Here is a 16,675-nt window from a genome sequence, read left to right on the forward strand (position 1 = left end):
GTTATTAAAATTTAAAATTTTAAAATTTATAAATTTAAATTTTAAAATTTAAAAATTTAAATACTAAATTTTAAAAATATAATTATTAAAATTTTAAATTTTAAAATTTAAAAATTTAAATAATAAATTTTAAAAATTTAATTATTAAAATTATAAATTTTAAAATTTAAAAATTTAAATACTAAATTTTAAAAATTTAATTATTAAAATTTTAAATTTTAAAATTTAAAAATTTAAATAATAAATTTTAAAAATTTAATTATTAAAATTATAAATTTTAAAATTTAAAAATTTAAATACTAAATTTTAAAAATTTAATTATTAAAATTTTAAATTTTAAAATTTAAAAATTTAAATTTTAAAATTTAAAAATTTAAATACTAAATTTTAAAAATTTAATTATAAAGATTTTAAATTTTAAAATTTAAAAATTTAAATACTAAATTTTAAAAATTTAGTTATTAAAATTTTAAATTTTAAAATTTAAAAATTTAAATTTTAAAATTTAAAAATTTAAATACTAAATTTTAAAATTTAAAAATTTAAATACTAAATTTTAAAAATTTAATTATTAAAATTTTAAATTTTAAAATTTAAAAATTTAAATACTAAATTTTAAAAATTTAATTATAACAATTTTAAATTTTAAAATTTAAAAATTTAAATTTTAAAACTTAAAAATTTAAATACTAAATTTTAAAAATTTAATTATTAAAATTTTAAATTTTAAGATTTAAAAATTTAAATTTTAAAATTTAAAAATATAAATACTGAATTTTAAAAATTTAGTTATTAAAATTTTTAATTTTAAAATTTAAAATTTTAAATTTTAAAATTTAAAAATTTAAATTTTAAAATTTAAAAATTTAAATTTTAAAATTTAAAAATTTAAATTTTAAAATTTAAAAATTTAAATTTTAAAATTTAAAAATTTAAAAATTTAAAAACTAAATTTTAAAAATTTAGTTATTAAAATTTAAAATTTTAAAATTTAAAAATTTAAATTTTAAAATTTAAATACTAAATTTTAAAAATTTAATTATTAAAATTTTAAATTTTATAATTTAAAAATTTAAATACTAAATTTTAAAAATTTAATTATTAAAATTTTAAATTTTAACATTTAAAAATTTAAATACTAAATTTTAAAAATTTAATTATTAAAATTTTAAATTTTAAAATTTAAAAATTTAAATATTAAATTTTAAAAATTTAATTATTAAAATTTTAAATTTTAAAATTTAAAAATTTAAATTTTAAAATTTAAAAATTTAAATACTATATTTTAAAAACTTGATTATTAAAATTTTAAATTTTAAAATTTAAAAATTTATATACTAAATTTTAAAAATTTAATTATTAAAATTTTAAATTTTAAAATTTAAAAATTTAAATTTTAAAACTTAAAAATTTAAATACTAAATTTTAAAAATTTAGTTATTAAAATTTAAAATTTTAAAATTTATAAATTTAAATTTTAAAATTGAAAAATTTAAATACTAAATTTTAAAAATTTAATTATTAAAATTTTAAATTTTAAAATTTAAAAATTTAAATAATAAATTTTAAAAATTTAATTATTAAAATTATAAATTTTAAAATTTAAAAATTTAAATACTAAATTTTAAAAATTTAATTATTAAAATTTTAAATTTATAATTTAAAAATTTAAATAATAAATTTTAAAAATTTAATTATTAAAATTATAAATTTTAAAATTTAAAAATTTAAATACAAAATTTTAAAAATTTAATTATTAAAATTTTAAATTTTAAAATTTAAAAATTTAAATACTAAATTTTAAAAATTTAATTATTAAAATTTTAAATTTTAAAATTTAAAAATTTAAATTTTAAAATTTAAAAATTTAAATACTAAATTTTAAAAATTTGATTATTAAAATTTTAAATTTTAAAATTTAAAAATTTAAATTTAAAAATTTAAAAATTTAAATACCAAATTTTAAAAATTTAATTATTAAAATTTTAAATTTTAAAATTTAAAAATTTAAATTTTAAAATTTAAAATTTAAATACTAAATTTTAAAAATTTAATTATTAAAATTTTAAATTTTAAAATTTAAAAATTTAAATTTTAAAACTTAAAAATTTAAATATTAAAACTTAAAAATTTAAATACTAAATTTTAAAAATTTAGTTATTAAAATTTAAAATTTTAAAATTTATAAATTTAAATTTTAAAATTTAAAAATTTGATTATTAAAATTTTAAATTTTAAAATTTAAAAATTTATATACTAAATTTTAAAAATTTAATTATTAAAATTTTAAATTTTAAAATTTAAAAATTTAAATTTTAAAACTTAAAAATTTAAATACTAAATTTTAAAAATTTAGTTATTAAAATTTAAAATTTTAAAATTTATAAATTTAAATTTTAAAATTGAAAAATTTAAATACTAAATTTTAAAAATTTAATTATTAAAATTTTAAATTTTAAAATTTAAAAATTTAAATAATAAATTTTAAAAATTTAATTATTAAAATTATAAATTTTAAAATTTAAAAATTTAAATACTAAATTTTAAAAATTTAATTATTAAAATTTTAAATTTATAATTTAAAAATTTAAATAATAAATTTTAAAAATTTAATTATTAAAATTATAAATTTTAAAATTTAAAAATTTAAATACAAAATTTTAAAAATTTAATTATTAAAATTTTAAATTTTAAAATTTAAAAATTTAAATACTAAATTTTAAAAATTTAATTATTAAAATTTTAAATTTTAAAATTTAAAAATTTAAATTTTAAAATTTAAAAATTTAAATACTAAATTTTAAAAATTTGATTATTAAAATTTTAAATTTTAAAATTTAAAAATTTAAATTTAAAAATTTAAAAATTTAAATACCAAATTTTAAAAATTTAATTATTAAAATTTTAAATTTTAAAATTTAAAAATTTAAATTTTAAAATTTAAAAATTTAAATACTAAATTTTAAAAATTTAATTATTAAAATTTTAAATTTTAAAATTTAAAAATTTAAATTTTAAAACTTAAAAATTTAAATATTAAAACTTAAAAATTTAAATACTAAATTTTAAAAATTTAGTTATTAAAATTTAAAATTTTAAAATTTATAAATTTAAATTTTAAAATTTAAAAATTTGATTATTAAAATTTTAAATTTTAAAATTTAAAAATTTATATACTAAATTTTAAAAATTTAATTATAAAAATTTTAAATTTTAAAATTTAAAAATTTAAATTTTAAAACTTAAAAATTTAAATACCAAATTTTAAAAATTTAGTTATTAAAATTTAAAATTTTAAAATTTATAAATTTAAATTTTAAAATTTAAAAATTTAAATACTAAGTTTTAAAAATTTAATTATTAAAATTTTAAATTTTAAAATTTAAAAATTTAAATACTAAATTTTAAAAATTTAATTATTAAAATTTTAAATTTTAAAATTTAAAAATTTAAATTTTAAAATTTAAAAATTTAAATACTATATTTTAAAAATTTGATTATTAAAATTTTAAATTTTAAAATTTAAAAATTTAAATTTAAAAATTTAAAAATTTAAATACTAAATTTTAAAAATTTAATTATTAAAATTTTAAATTTTAAAATTTAAAAATTTAAATTTTAAAACTTAAAAATTTAAATTTTAAAACTTAAAAATTTAAATACTAAATTTTAAAAATTTTGTTATTAAAATTTAAAATTTTAAAATTTATAAATTTAAATTTTAAAATTTAAAAATTTAAATACTAAATTTTAAAAATTTGATTATTAAAATTTTAAATTTTAAAATTTAAAAATTTATATACTAAATTTTAAAAATTTAATTATAAAAATTTTAAATTTTAAAATTTAAAAATTTAAATTTTAAAATTTATAAATTTAAATTTTAAAATTTAAAAATTTAAAAATTTAAAAACTAAATTTTAAAAATTTAGTTATTGAAATTTAAAATTTTAAAATTTAAAAATTTAAATTTTAAAATTTAAATACTAAATTTTAAAAATTTAATTATTAAAATTTTAAATTTTATAATTTAAAAATTTAAATACTAAATTTTAAAAATTTAATTATTAAAATTTTAAATTTTAAAATTTAAAAATTTAAATACTAAATTTTAAAAATTTAATTATTAAAATTTTAAATTTTAAAATTTAAAAATTTAAATTTTAAAATTTAAAAATTTAAATACTATATTTTAAAAATTTGATTATTAAAATTTTAAATTTTAAAATTTAAAAATTTAAATACTAAATTTTAAAAATTTAATTATTAAAATTTTAAATTTTAAAATTTAAAAATTTAAATTTTAAAACTTAAAAATTTAAATACTACATTTTAAAAATTTAGTTATTAAAATTTAAAATTTTAAAATTTATAAATTTAAATTTTAAAATTGAAAAATTTAAATACTAAATTTTAAAAATTTAATTATTAAAATTTTAAATTTTAAAATTTAAAAATTTAAATAATAAATTTTAAAAATTTAATTATAAAAATTATAAATTTTAAGATTTAAAAATTTAAATACTAAATTTTAAAAATTTAATTATTAAAATTTTAAATTTATAATTTAAAAATTTAAATAATAAATTTTAAAACTTTAATTATTAAAATTATAAATTTTAAAATTTAAAAATTTAAATACAAAATTTTAAAAATTTAATTATTAAAATTTTAAATTTTAAAATTTAAAAATTTAAATACTAAATTTTAAAAATTTAATTATTAAAATTTTAAATTTTAAAATTTAAAAATTTAAATTTTAAAATTTAAAAATTTAAATACTAAATTTTAAAAATTTGATTATTAAAATTTTAAATTTTAAAATTTAAAAATTTAAATTTAAAAATTTAAAAATTTAAATACTAAATTTTAAAAATTTAATTATTAAAATTTTAAATTTTAAAATTTAAAAATTTAAATTTTAAAATTTAAAAATTTAAATACTAAATTTTAAAAATTTAATTATTAAAATTTTAAATTTTAAAATTTAAAAATTTAAATTTTAAAATTTAAAATTTAAAATTTAAAACTTAAAAATTTAAATACTAAATTTTAAAAATTTAGTTATTAAAATTTAAAATTTTAAAATTTATAAATTTAAATTTTAAAATTTAAAAATTTAAATACTAAATTTTAAAAATATAATTATTAAAATTTTAAATTTTAAAATTTAAAAATTTAAATAATAAATTTTAAAAATTTAATTATTAAAATTATAAATTTTAAAATTTAAAAATTTAAATACTAAATTTTAAAAATTTAATTATTAAAATTTTAAATTTTAAAATTTAAAAATTTAAATAATAAATTTTAAAAATTTAATTATTAAAATTATAAATTTTAAAATTTAAAAATTTAAATACTAAATTTTAAAAATTTAATTATTAAAATTTTAAATTTTAAAATTTAAAAATTTAAATTTTAAAATTTAAAAATTTAAATACTAAATTTTAAAAATTTAATTATAAAGATTTTAAATTTTAAAATTTAAAAATTTAAATACTAAATTTTAAAAATTTAGTTATTAAAATTTTAAATTTTAAAATTTAAAAATTTAAATTTTAAAATTTAAAAATTTAAATACTAAATTTTAAAATTTAAAAATTTAAATACTAAATTTTAAAAATTTAATTATTAAAATTTTAAATTTTAAAATTTAAAAATTTAAATACTAAATTTTAAAAATTTAATTATTAAAATTTTAAATTTTAAGATTTAAAAATTTAAATTTTAAAATTTAAAAATATAAATACTGAATTTTAAAAATTTAGTTATTAAAATTTTTAATTTTAAAATTTAAAATTTTAAATTTTAAAATTTAAAAATTTAAATTTTAAAATTTAAAAATTTAAATTTTAAAATTTAAAAATTTAAATTTTAAAATTTAAAAATTTAAATTTTAAAATTTAAAAATTTAAAAATTTAAAAACTAAATTTTAAAAATTTAGTTATTAAAATTTAAAATTTTAAAATTTAAAAATTTAAATTTTAAAATTTAAATACTAAATTTTAAAAATTTAATTATTAAAATTTTAAATTTTATAATTTAAAAATTTAAATACTAAATTTTAAAAATTTAATTATTAAAATTTTAAATTTTAACATTTAAAAATTTAAATACTAAATTTTAAAAATTTAATTATTAAAATTTTAAATTTTAAAATTTAAAAATTTAAATATTAAATTTTAAAAATTTAATTATTAAAATTTTAAATTTTAAAATTTAAAAATTTAAATTTTAAAATTTAAAAATTTAAATACTATATTTTAAAAACTTGATTATTAAAATTTTAAATTTTAAAATTTAAAAATTTATATACTAAATTTTAAAAATTTAATTATTAAAATTTTAAATTTTAAAATTTAAAAATTTAAATTTTAAAACTTAAAAATTTAAATTTTAAAACTTAAAAATTTAAATTTTAAAACTTAAAAATTTAAATACTAAATTTTAAAAATTTAGTTATTAAAATTTAAAATTTTAAAATTTATAAATTTAAATTTTAAAATTTAAAAATTTAAATACCAAATTTTAAAAATATAATTATTAAAATTTTAAATTTTAAAATTTAAAAATTTAAATAATAAATTTTAAAAATTTAATTATTAAAATTATAAATTTTAAAATTTAAAAATTTAAATACTAAATTTTAAAAATTTAATTATTAAAATTTTAAATTTTAAAATTTAAAAATTTAAATAATAAATTTTAAAAATTTAATTATTAAAATTATAAATTTTAAAATTTAAAAATTTAAATACTAAATTTTAAAAATTTAGTTATTAAAATTTTAAATTTTAAAATTTAAAAATTTAAATTTTAAAATTTAAAAATTTAAATACTAAATTTTAAAAATTTAGTTATTAAAATTTTAAATTTTAAAATTTAAAAATTTAAATTTTAAAATTTAAAAATTTAAATACTAAATTTTAAAATTTAAAAATTTAAATACTAAATTTTAAAAATTTAATTATTAAAATTTTAAATTTTAAAATTTAAAAATTTAAATTTTAAAACTTAAAAATTTAAATACTACATTTTAAAAATTTAGTTATTAAAATTTAAAATTTTAAAATTTATAAATTTAAATTTTAAAATTGAAAAATTTAAATACTAAATTTTAAAAATTTAATTATTAAAATTTTAAATTTTAAAATTTAAAAATTTAAGTAATAAATTTTAAAAATTTAATTATTAAAATTATAAATTTTAAGATTTAAAAATTTAAATACTAAATTTTAAAAATTTAATTATTAAAATTTTAAATTTATAATTTAAAAATTTAAATAATAAATTTTAAAACTTTAATTATTAAAATTATAAATTTTAAAATTTAAAAATTTAAATACAAAATTTTAAAAATTTAATTATTAAAATTTTAAATTTTAAAATTTAAAAATTTAAATACTAAATTTTAAAAATTTAATTATTAAAATTTTAAATTTTAAAATTTAAAAATTTAAATTTTAAAATTTAAAAATTTAAATACTAAATTTTAAAAATTTGATTATTAAAATTTTAAATTTTAAAATTTAAAAATTTAAATTTAAAAATTTAAAAATTTAAATACTAAATTTTAAAAATTTAATTATTAAAATTTTAAATTTTAAAATTTAAAAATTTAAATTTTAAAATTTAAAAATTTAAATACTAAATTTTAAAAATTTAATTATTAAAATTTTAAATTTTAAAATTTAAAAATTTAAATTTTAAAACTTAAAAATTTAAAATTTAAAACTTAAAAATTTAAATACTAAATTTTAAAAATTTAGTTATTAAAATTTAAAATTTTAAAATTTATAAATTTAAATTTTAAAATTTAAAAATTTAAATACTAAATTTTAAAAATATAATTATTAAAATTTTAAATTTTAAAATTTAAAAATTTAAATAATAAATTTTAAAAATTTAATTATTAAAATTATAAATTTTAAAATTTAAAAATTTAAATACTAAATTTTAAAAATTTAATTATTAAAATTTTAAATTTTAAAATTTAAAAATTTAAATAATAAATTTTAAAAATTTAATTATTAAAATTATAAATTTTAAAATTTAAAAATTTAAATACTAAATTTTAAAAATTTAATTATTAAAATTTTAAATTTTAAAATTTAAAAATTTAAATTTTAAAATTTAAAAATTTAAATACTAAATTTTAAAAATTTAATTATAAAGATTTTAAATTTTAAAATTTAAAAATTTAAATACTAAATTTTAAAAATTTAGTTATTAAAATTTTAAATTTTAAAATTTAAAAATTTAAATTTTAAAATTTAAAAATTTAAATACTAAATTTTAAAATTTAAAAATTTAAATACTAAATTTTAAAAATTTAATTATTAAAATTTTAAATTTTAAAATTTAAAAATTTAAATACTAAATTTTAAAAATTTAATTATAACAATTTTAAATTTTAAAATTTAAAAATTTAAATTTTAAAACTTAAAAATTTAAATACTAAATTTTAAAAATTTAATTATTAAAATTTTAAATTTTAAGATTTAAAAATTTAAATTTTAAAATTTAAAAATATAAATACTGAATTTTAAAAATTTAGTTATTAAAATTTTTAATTTTAAAATTTAAAATTTTAAATTTTAAAATTTAAAAATTTAAATTTTAAAATTTAAAAATTTAAATTTTAAAATTTAAAAATTTAAATTTTAAAATTTAAAAATTTAAATTTTAAAATTTAAAAATTTAAAAATTTAAAAACTAAATTTTAAAAATTTAGTTATTAAAATTTAAAATTTTAAAATTTAAAAATTTAAATTTTAAAATTTAAATACTAAATTTTAAAAATTTAATTATTAAAATTTTAAATTTTATAATTTAAAAATTTAAATACTAAATTTTAAAAATTTAATTATTAAAATTTTAAATTTTAACATTTAAAAATTTAAATACTAAATTTTAAAAATTTAATTATTAAAATTTTAAATTTTAAAATTTAAAAATTTAAATTTTAAAATTTAAAAATTTAAATACTATATTTTAAAAACTTGATTATTAAAATTTTAAATTTTAAAATTTAAAAATTTATATACTAAATTTTAAAAATTTAATTATTAAAATTTTAAATTTTAAAATTTAAAAATTTAAATTTTAAAACTTAAAAATTTAAATTTTAAAACTTAAAAATTTAAATACTAAATTTTAAAAATTTAGTTATTAAAATTTAAAATTTTAAAATTTATAAATTTAAATTTTAAAATTTAAAAATTTAAATACCAAATTTTAAAAATATAATTATTAAAATTTTAAATTTTAAAATTTAAAAATTTAAATAATAAATTTTAAAAATTTAATTATTAAAATTATAAATTTTAAAATTTAAAAATTTAAATACTAAATTTTAAAAATTTAATTATTAAAATTTTAAATTTTAAAATTTAAAAATTTAAATAATAAATTTTAAAAATTTAATTATTAAAATTATAAATTTTAAAATTTAAAAATTTAAATACTAAATTTTAAAAATTTAGTTATTAAAATTTTAAATTTTAAAATTTAAAAATTTAAAAATTTATATACTAAATTTTAAAAATTTAATTATTAAAATTTTAAATTTTAAAATTTAAAAATTTAAATTTTAAAACTTAAAAATTTAAATACTAAATTTTAAAAATTTAGTTATTAAAATTCAAAATTTTAAAATTTATAAATTTAAATTTTAAAATTGAAAAATTTAAATACTAAATTTTAAAAATTTAATTATTAAAATTTTAAATTTTAAAATTTAAAAATTTAAATAATAAATTTTAAAAATTTAATTATTAAAATTATAAATTTTAAAATTTAAAAATTTAAATACTAAATTTTAAAAATTTAATTATTAAAATTTTAAATTTATAATTTAAAAATTTAAATAATAAATTTTAAAAATTTAATTATTAAAATTATAAATTTTAAAATTTAAAAATTTAAATACAAAATTTTAAAAATTTAATTATTAAAATTTTAAATTTTAAAATTTAAAAATTTAAATACTAAATTTTAAAAATTTAATTATTAAAATTTTAAATTTTAAAATTTAAAACTTTAAATTTTAAAATTTAAAAATTTAAATACTAAATTTTAAAAATTTGATTATTAAAATTTTAAATTTTAAAATTTAAAAATTTAAATTTAAAAATTTAAAAATTTAAATACCAAATTTTAAAAATTTAATTATTAAAATTTTAAATTTTAAAATTTAAAAATTTAAATTTTAAAATTTAAAAATTTAAATACTAAATTTTAAAAATTTAATTATTAAAATTTTAAATTTTAAAATTTAAAAATTTAAATTTTAAAACTTAAAAATTTAAATATTAAAACTTAAAAATTTAAATACTAAATTTTAAAAATTTAGTTATTAAAATTTAAAATTTTAAAATTTATAAATTTAAATTTTAAAATTTAAAAATTTGATTATTAAAATTTTAAATTTTAAAATTTAAAAATTTATATACTAAATTTTAAAAATTTAATTATAAAAATTTTAAATTTTAAAATTTAAAAATTTAAATTTTAAAACTTAAAAATTTAAATACCAAATTTTAAAAATTTAGTTATTAAAATTTAAAATTTTAAAATTTATAAATTTAAATTTTAAAATTTAAAAATTTAAATTTTAAAATTTAAAAATTTAAATACTAAGTTTTAAAAATTTAATTATTAAAATTTTAAATTTTAAAATTTAAAAATTTAAATACTAAATTTTAAAAATTTAATTATTAAAATTTTAAATTTTAAAATTTAAAAATTTAAATTTTAAAATTTAAAAATTTAAATACTATATTTTAAAAATTTGATTATTAAAATTTTAAATTTTAAAATTTAAAAATTTAAATTTAAAAATTTAAAAATTTAAATACTAAATTTTAAAAATTTAATTATTAAAATTTTAAATTTTAAAATTTAAAAATTTAAATTTTAAAACTTAAAAATTTAAATTTTAAAACTTAAAAATTTAAATACTAAATTTTAAAAATTTTGTTATTAAAATTTAAAATTTTAAAATTTATAAATTTAAATTTTAAAATTTAAAAATTTAAATACTAAATTTTAAAAATTTGTTTATTAAAATTTTAAATTTTAAAATTTAAAAATTTATATACTAAATTTTAAAAATTTAATTATAAAAATTTTAAATTTTAAAATTTAAAAATTTAAATTTTAAAATTTATAAATTTAAATTTTAAAATTTAAAAATTTAAAAATTTAAAAACTAAATTTTAAAAATTTAGTTATTGAAATTTAAAATTTTAAAATTTAAAAATTTAAATTTTAAAATTTAAATACTAAATTTTAAAAATTTAATTATTAAAATTTTAAATTTTATAATTTAAAAATTTAAATACTAAATTTTAAAAATTTAATTATTAAAATTTTAAATTTTAAAATTTAAAAATTTAAATACTAAATTTTAAAAATTTAATTATTAAAATTTTAAATTTTAAAATTTAAAAATTTAAATTTTAAAATTTAAAAATTTAAATACTATATTTTAAAAATTTGATTATTAAAATTTTAAATTTTAGAATTTAAAAATTTAAATACTAAATTTTAAAAATTTAATTATTAAAATTTTAAATTTTAAAATTTAAAAATTTAAATTTTAAAACTTAAAAATTTAAATACTACATTTTAAAAATTTAGTTATTAAAATTTAAAATTTTAAAATTTATAAATTTAAATTTTAAAATTGAAAAATTTAAATACTAAATTTTAAAAATTTAATTATTAAAATTTTAAATTTTAAAATTTAAAAATTTAAATAATAAATTTTAAAAATTTAATTATTAAAATTATAAATTTTAAAATTTAAAAATTTAAATACTAAATTTTAAAAATTTAATTATTAAAATTTTAAATTTATAATTTAAAAATTTAAATAATAAATTTTAAAACTTTAATTATTAAAATTATAAATTTTAAAATTTAAAAATTTAAATACAAAATTTTAAAAATTTAATTATTAAAATTTTAAATTTTAAAATTTAAAAATTTAAATACTAAATTTTAAAAATTTGTTTATTAAAATTTTAAATTTTAAAATTTAAAAATTTATATACTAAATTTTAAAAATTTAATTATAAAAATTTTAAATTTTAAAATTTAAAAATTTAAATTTTAAAATTTATAAATTTAAATTTTAAAATTTAAAAATTTAAAAATTTAAAAACTAAATTTTAAAAATTTAGTTATTGAAATTTAAAATTTTAAAATTTAAAAATTTAAATTTTAAAATTTAAATACTAAATTTTAAAAATTTAATTATTAAAATTTTAAATTTTATAATTTAAAAATTTAAATACTAAATTTTAAAAATTTAATTATTAAAATTTTAAATTTTAAAATTTAAAAATTTAAATACTAAATTTTAAAAATTTAATTATTAAAATTTTAAATTTTAAAATTTAAAAATTTAAATTTTAAAATTTAAAAATTTAAATACTATATTTTAAAAATTTGATTATTAAAATTTTAAATTTTAGAATTTAAAAATTTAAATACTAAATTTTAAAAATTTAATTATTAAAATTTTAAATTTTAAAATTTAAAAATTTAAATTTTAAAACTTAAAAATTTAAATACTACATTTTAAAAATTTAGTTATTAAAATTTAAAATTTTAAAATTTATAAATTTAAATTTTAAAATTGAAAAATTTAAATACTAAATTTTAAAAATTTAATTATTAAAATTTTAAATTTTAAAATTTAAAAATTTAAATAATAAATTTTAAAAATTTAATTATTAAAATTATAAATTTTAAAATTTAAAAATTTAAATACTAAATTTTAAAAATTTAATTATTAAAATTTTAAATTTATAATTTAAAAATTTAAATAATAAATTTTAAAACTTTAATTATTAAAATTATAAATTTTAAAATTTAAAAATTTAAATACAAAATTTTAAAAATTTAATTATTAAAATTTTAAATTTTAAAATTTAAAAATTTAAATACTAAATTTTAAAAATTTAATTATTAAAATTTTAAATTTTAAAATTTAAAAATTTAAATTTTAAAATTTAAAAATTTAAATACTAAATTTTAAAAATTTGATTATTAAAATTTTAAATTTTAAAATTTAAAAATTTAAATTTAAAAATTTAAAAATTTAAATACTAAATTTTAAAAATTTAATTATTAAAATTTTAAATTTTAAAATTTAAAAATTTAAATTTTAAAATTTAAAAATTTAAATACTAAATTTTAAAAATTTAATTATTAAAATTTTAAATTTTAAAATTTAAAAATTTAAATTTTAAAACTTAAAAATTTAAAATTTAAAACTTAAAAATTTAAATACTAAATTTTAAAAATTTAGTTATTAAAATTTAAAATTTTAAAATTTATAAATTTAAATTTTAAAATTTAAAAATTTAAATACTAAATTTTAAAAATATAATTATTAAAATTTTAAATTTTAAAATTTAAAAATTTAAATAATAAATTTTAAAAATTTAATTATTAAAATTATAAATTTTAAAATTTAAAAATTTAAATACTAAATTTTAAAAATTTAATTATTAAAATTTTAAATTTTAAAATTTAAAAATTTAAATAATAAATTTTAAAAATTTAATTATTAAAATTATAAATTTTAAAATTTAAAAATTTAAATACTAAATTTTAAAAATTTAATTATTAAAATTTTAAATTTTAAAATTTAAAAATTTAAATTTTAAAATTTAAAAATTTAAATACTAAATTTTAAAAATTTAATTATAAAGATTTTAAATTTTAAAATTTAAAAATTTAAATACTAAATTTTAAAAATTTAGTTATTAAAATTTTAAATTTTAAAATTTAAAAATTTAAATTTTAAAATTTAAAAATTTAAATACTAAATTTTAAAATTTAAAAATTTAAATACTAAATTTTAAAAATTTAATTATTAAAATTTTAAATTTTAAAATTTAAAAATTTAAATACTAAATTTTAAAAATTTAATTATAACAATTTTAAATTTTAAAATTTAAAAATTTAAATTTTAAAACTTAAAAATTTAAATACTAAATTTTAAAAATTTAATTATTAAAATTTTAAATTTTAAGATTTAAAAATTTAAATTTTAAAATTTAAAAATATAAATACTGAATTTTAAAAATTTAGTTATTAAAATTTTTAATTTTAAAATTTAAAATTTTAAATTTTAAAATTTAAAAATTTAAATTTTAAAATTTAAAAATTTAAATTTTAAAATTTAAAAATTTAAATTTTAAAATTTAAAAATTTAAATTTTAAAATTTAAAAATTTAAAAATTTAAAAACTAAATTTTAAAAATTTAGTTATTAAAATTTAAAATTTTAAAATTTAAAAATTTAAATTTTAAAATTTAAATACTAAATTTTAAAAATTTAATTATTAAAATTTTAAATTTCATAATTTAAAAATTTAAATACTAAATTTTAAAAATTTAATTATTAAAATTTTAAATTTTAACATTTAAAAATTTAAATACTAAATTTTAAAAATTTAATTATTAAAATTTTAAATTTTAAAATTTAAAAATTTAAATATTAAATTTTAAAAATTTAATTATTAAAATTTTAAATTTTAAAATTTAAAAATTTAAATTTTAAAATTTAAAAATTTAAATACTATATTTTAAAAACTTGATTATTAAAATTTTAAATTTTAAAATTTAAAAATTTATATACTAAATTTTAAAAATTTAATTATTAAAATTTTAAATTTTAAAATTTAAAAATTTAAATTTTAAAACTTAAAAATTTAAATACTAAATTTTAAAAATTTAGTTATTAAAATTTAAAATTTTAAAATTTATAAATTTAAATTTTAAAATTGAAAAATTTAAATACTAAATTTTAAAAATTTAATTATTAAAATTTTAAATTTTAAAATTTAAAAATTTAAATAATAAATTTTAAAAATTTAATTATTAAAATTATAAATTTTAAAATTTAAAAATTTAAATACTAAATTTTAAAAATTTAATTATTAAAATTTTAAATTTATAATTTAAAAATTTAAATAATAAATTTTAAAAATTTAATTATTAAAATTATAAATTTTAAAATTTAAAAATTTAAATACAAAATTTTAAAAATTTAATTATTAAAATTTTAAATTTTAAAATTTAAAAATTTAAATACTAAATTTTAAAAATTTAATTATTAAAATTTTAAATTTTAAAATTTAAAAATTTAAATTTTAAAATTTAAAAATTTAAATACTAAATTTTAAAAATTTGATTATTAAAATTTTAAATTTTAAAATTTAAAAATTTAAATTTAAAAATTTAAAAATTTAAATACCAAATTTTAAAAATTTAATTATTAAAATTTTAAATTTTAAAATTTAAAAATTTAAATTTTAAAATTTAAAAATTTAAATACTAAATTTTAAAAATTTTAAAACTTAAAAATTTAAATACTAAATTTTAAAAATTTAGTTATTAAAATTTAAAATTTTAAAATTTATAAATATAAATTTTAAAATTTAAAAATTTAAATACTAAGTTTTAAAAATTTAATTATTAAAATTTTAAATTTTAAAATTTAAAAATTTAAATACTAAATTTTAAAAATTTAATTATTAAAATTTTAAATTTTAAAATTTAAAAATTTAAATTTTAAAATTTAAAAATTTAAATACTATATTTTAAAAATTTGATTATTAAAATTTTAAATTTTAAAATTTAAAAATTTAAATTTAAAAATTTAAAAATTTAAATACTAAATTTTAAAAATTTAATTATTAAAATTTTAAATTTTAAAATTTAAAAATTTAAATTTTAAAATTTAAAAATTTAAATACTAAATTTTAAAAATTTAATTATTAAAATTTTAAATTTTAAAATTTAAAAATTTAAATTTTAAAACTTAAAAATTTAAAATTTAAAACTTAAAAATTTAAATACTAAATTTTAAAAATTTAGTTATTAAAATTTAAAATTTTAAAATTTATAAATTTAAATTTTAAAATTTAAAAATTTAAATACTAAATTTTAAAAATATAATTATTAAAATTTTAAATTTTAAAATTTAAAAATTTAAATAATAAATTTTAAAAATTTAATTATTAAAATTATAAATTTTAAAATTTAAAAATTTAAATACTAAATTTTAAAAATTTAATTATTAAAATTTTAAATTTTAAAATTTAAAAATTTAAATAATAAATTTTAAAAATTTAATTATTAAAATTATAAATTTTAAAATTTAAAAATTTAAATACTAAATTTTAAAAATTTAATTATTAAAATTTTAAATTTTAAAATTTAAAAATTTAAATTTTAAAATTTAAAAATTTAAATACTAAATTTTAAAAATTTAATTATAAAGATTTTAAATTTTAAAATTTAAAAATTTAAATACTAAATTTTAAAAATTTAGTTATTAAAATTTTAAATTTTAAAATTTAAAAATTTAAATTTTAAAATTTAAAAATTTAAATCCTAAATTTTAAAATTTAAAAATTTAAATACTAAATTTTAAAAATTTAATTATTAAAATTTTAAATTTTAAAATTTAAAAATTTAAATACTAAATTTTAAAAATTTAATTATAACAATTTTAAATTTTAAAATTTAAAAATTTAAATTTTAAAACTTAAAAATTTAAATACTAAATTTTAAAAATTTAATTATTAAAATTTTAAATTTTAAGATTTAAAAATTTAAATTTTAAAATTTAAAAATATAAATACTG

This window comes from Aethina tumida, chromosome 7, assembly GCF_024364675.1.
Source record: "Aethina tumida isolate Nest 87 chromosome 7, icAetTumi1.1, whole genome shotgun sequence".
In the NCBI taxonomy this organism is placed as follows: Eukaryota; Metazoa; Arthropoda; class Insecta; order Coleoptera; family Nitidulidae; genus Aethina; species Aethina tumida.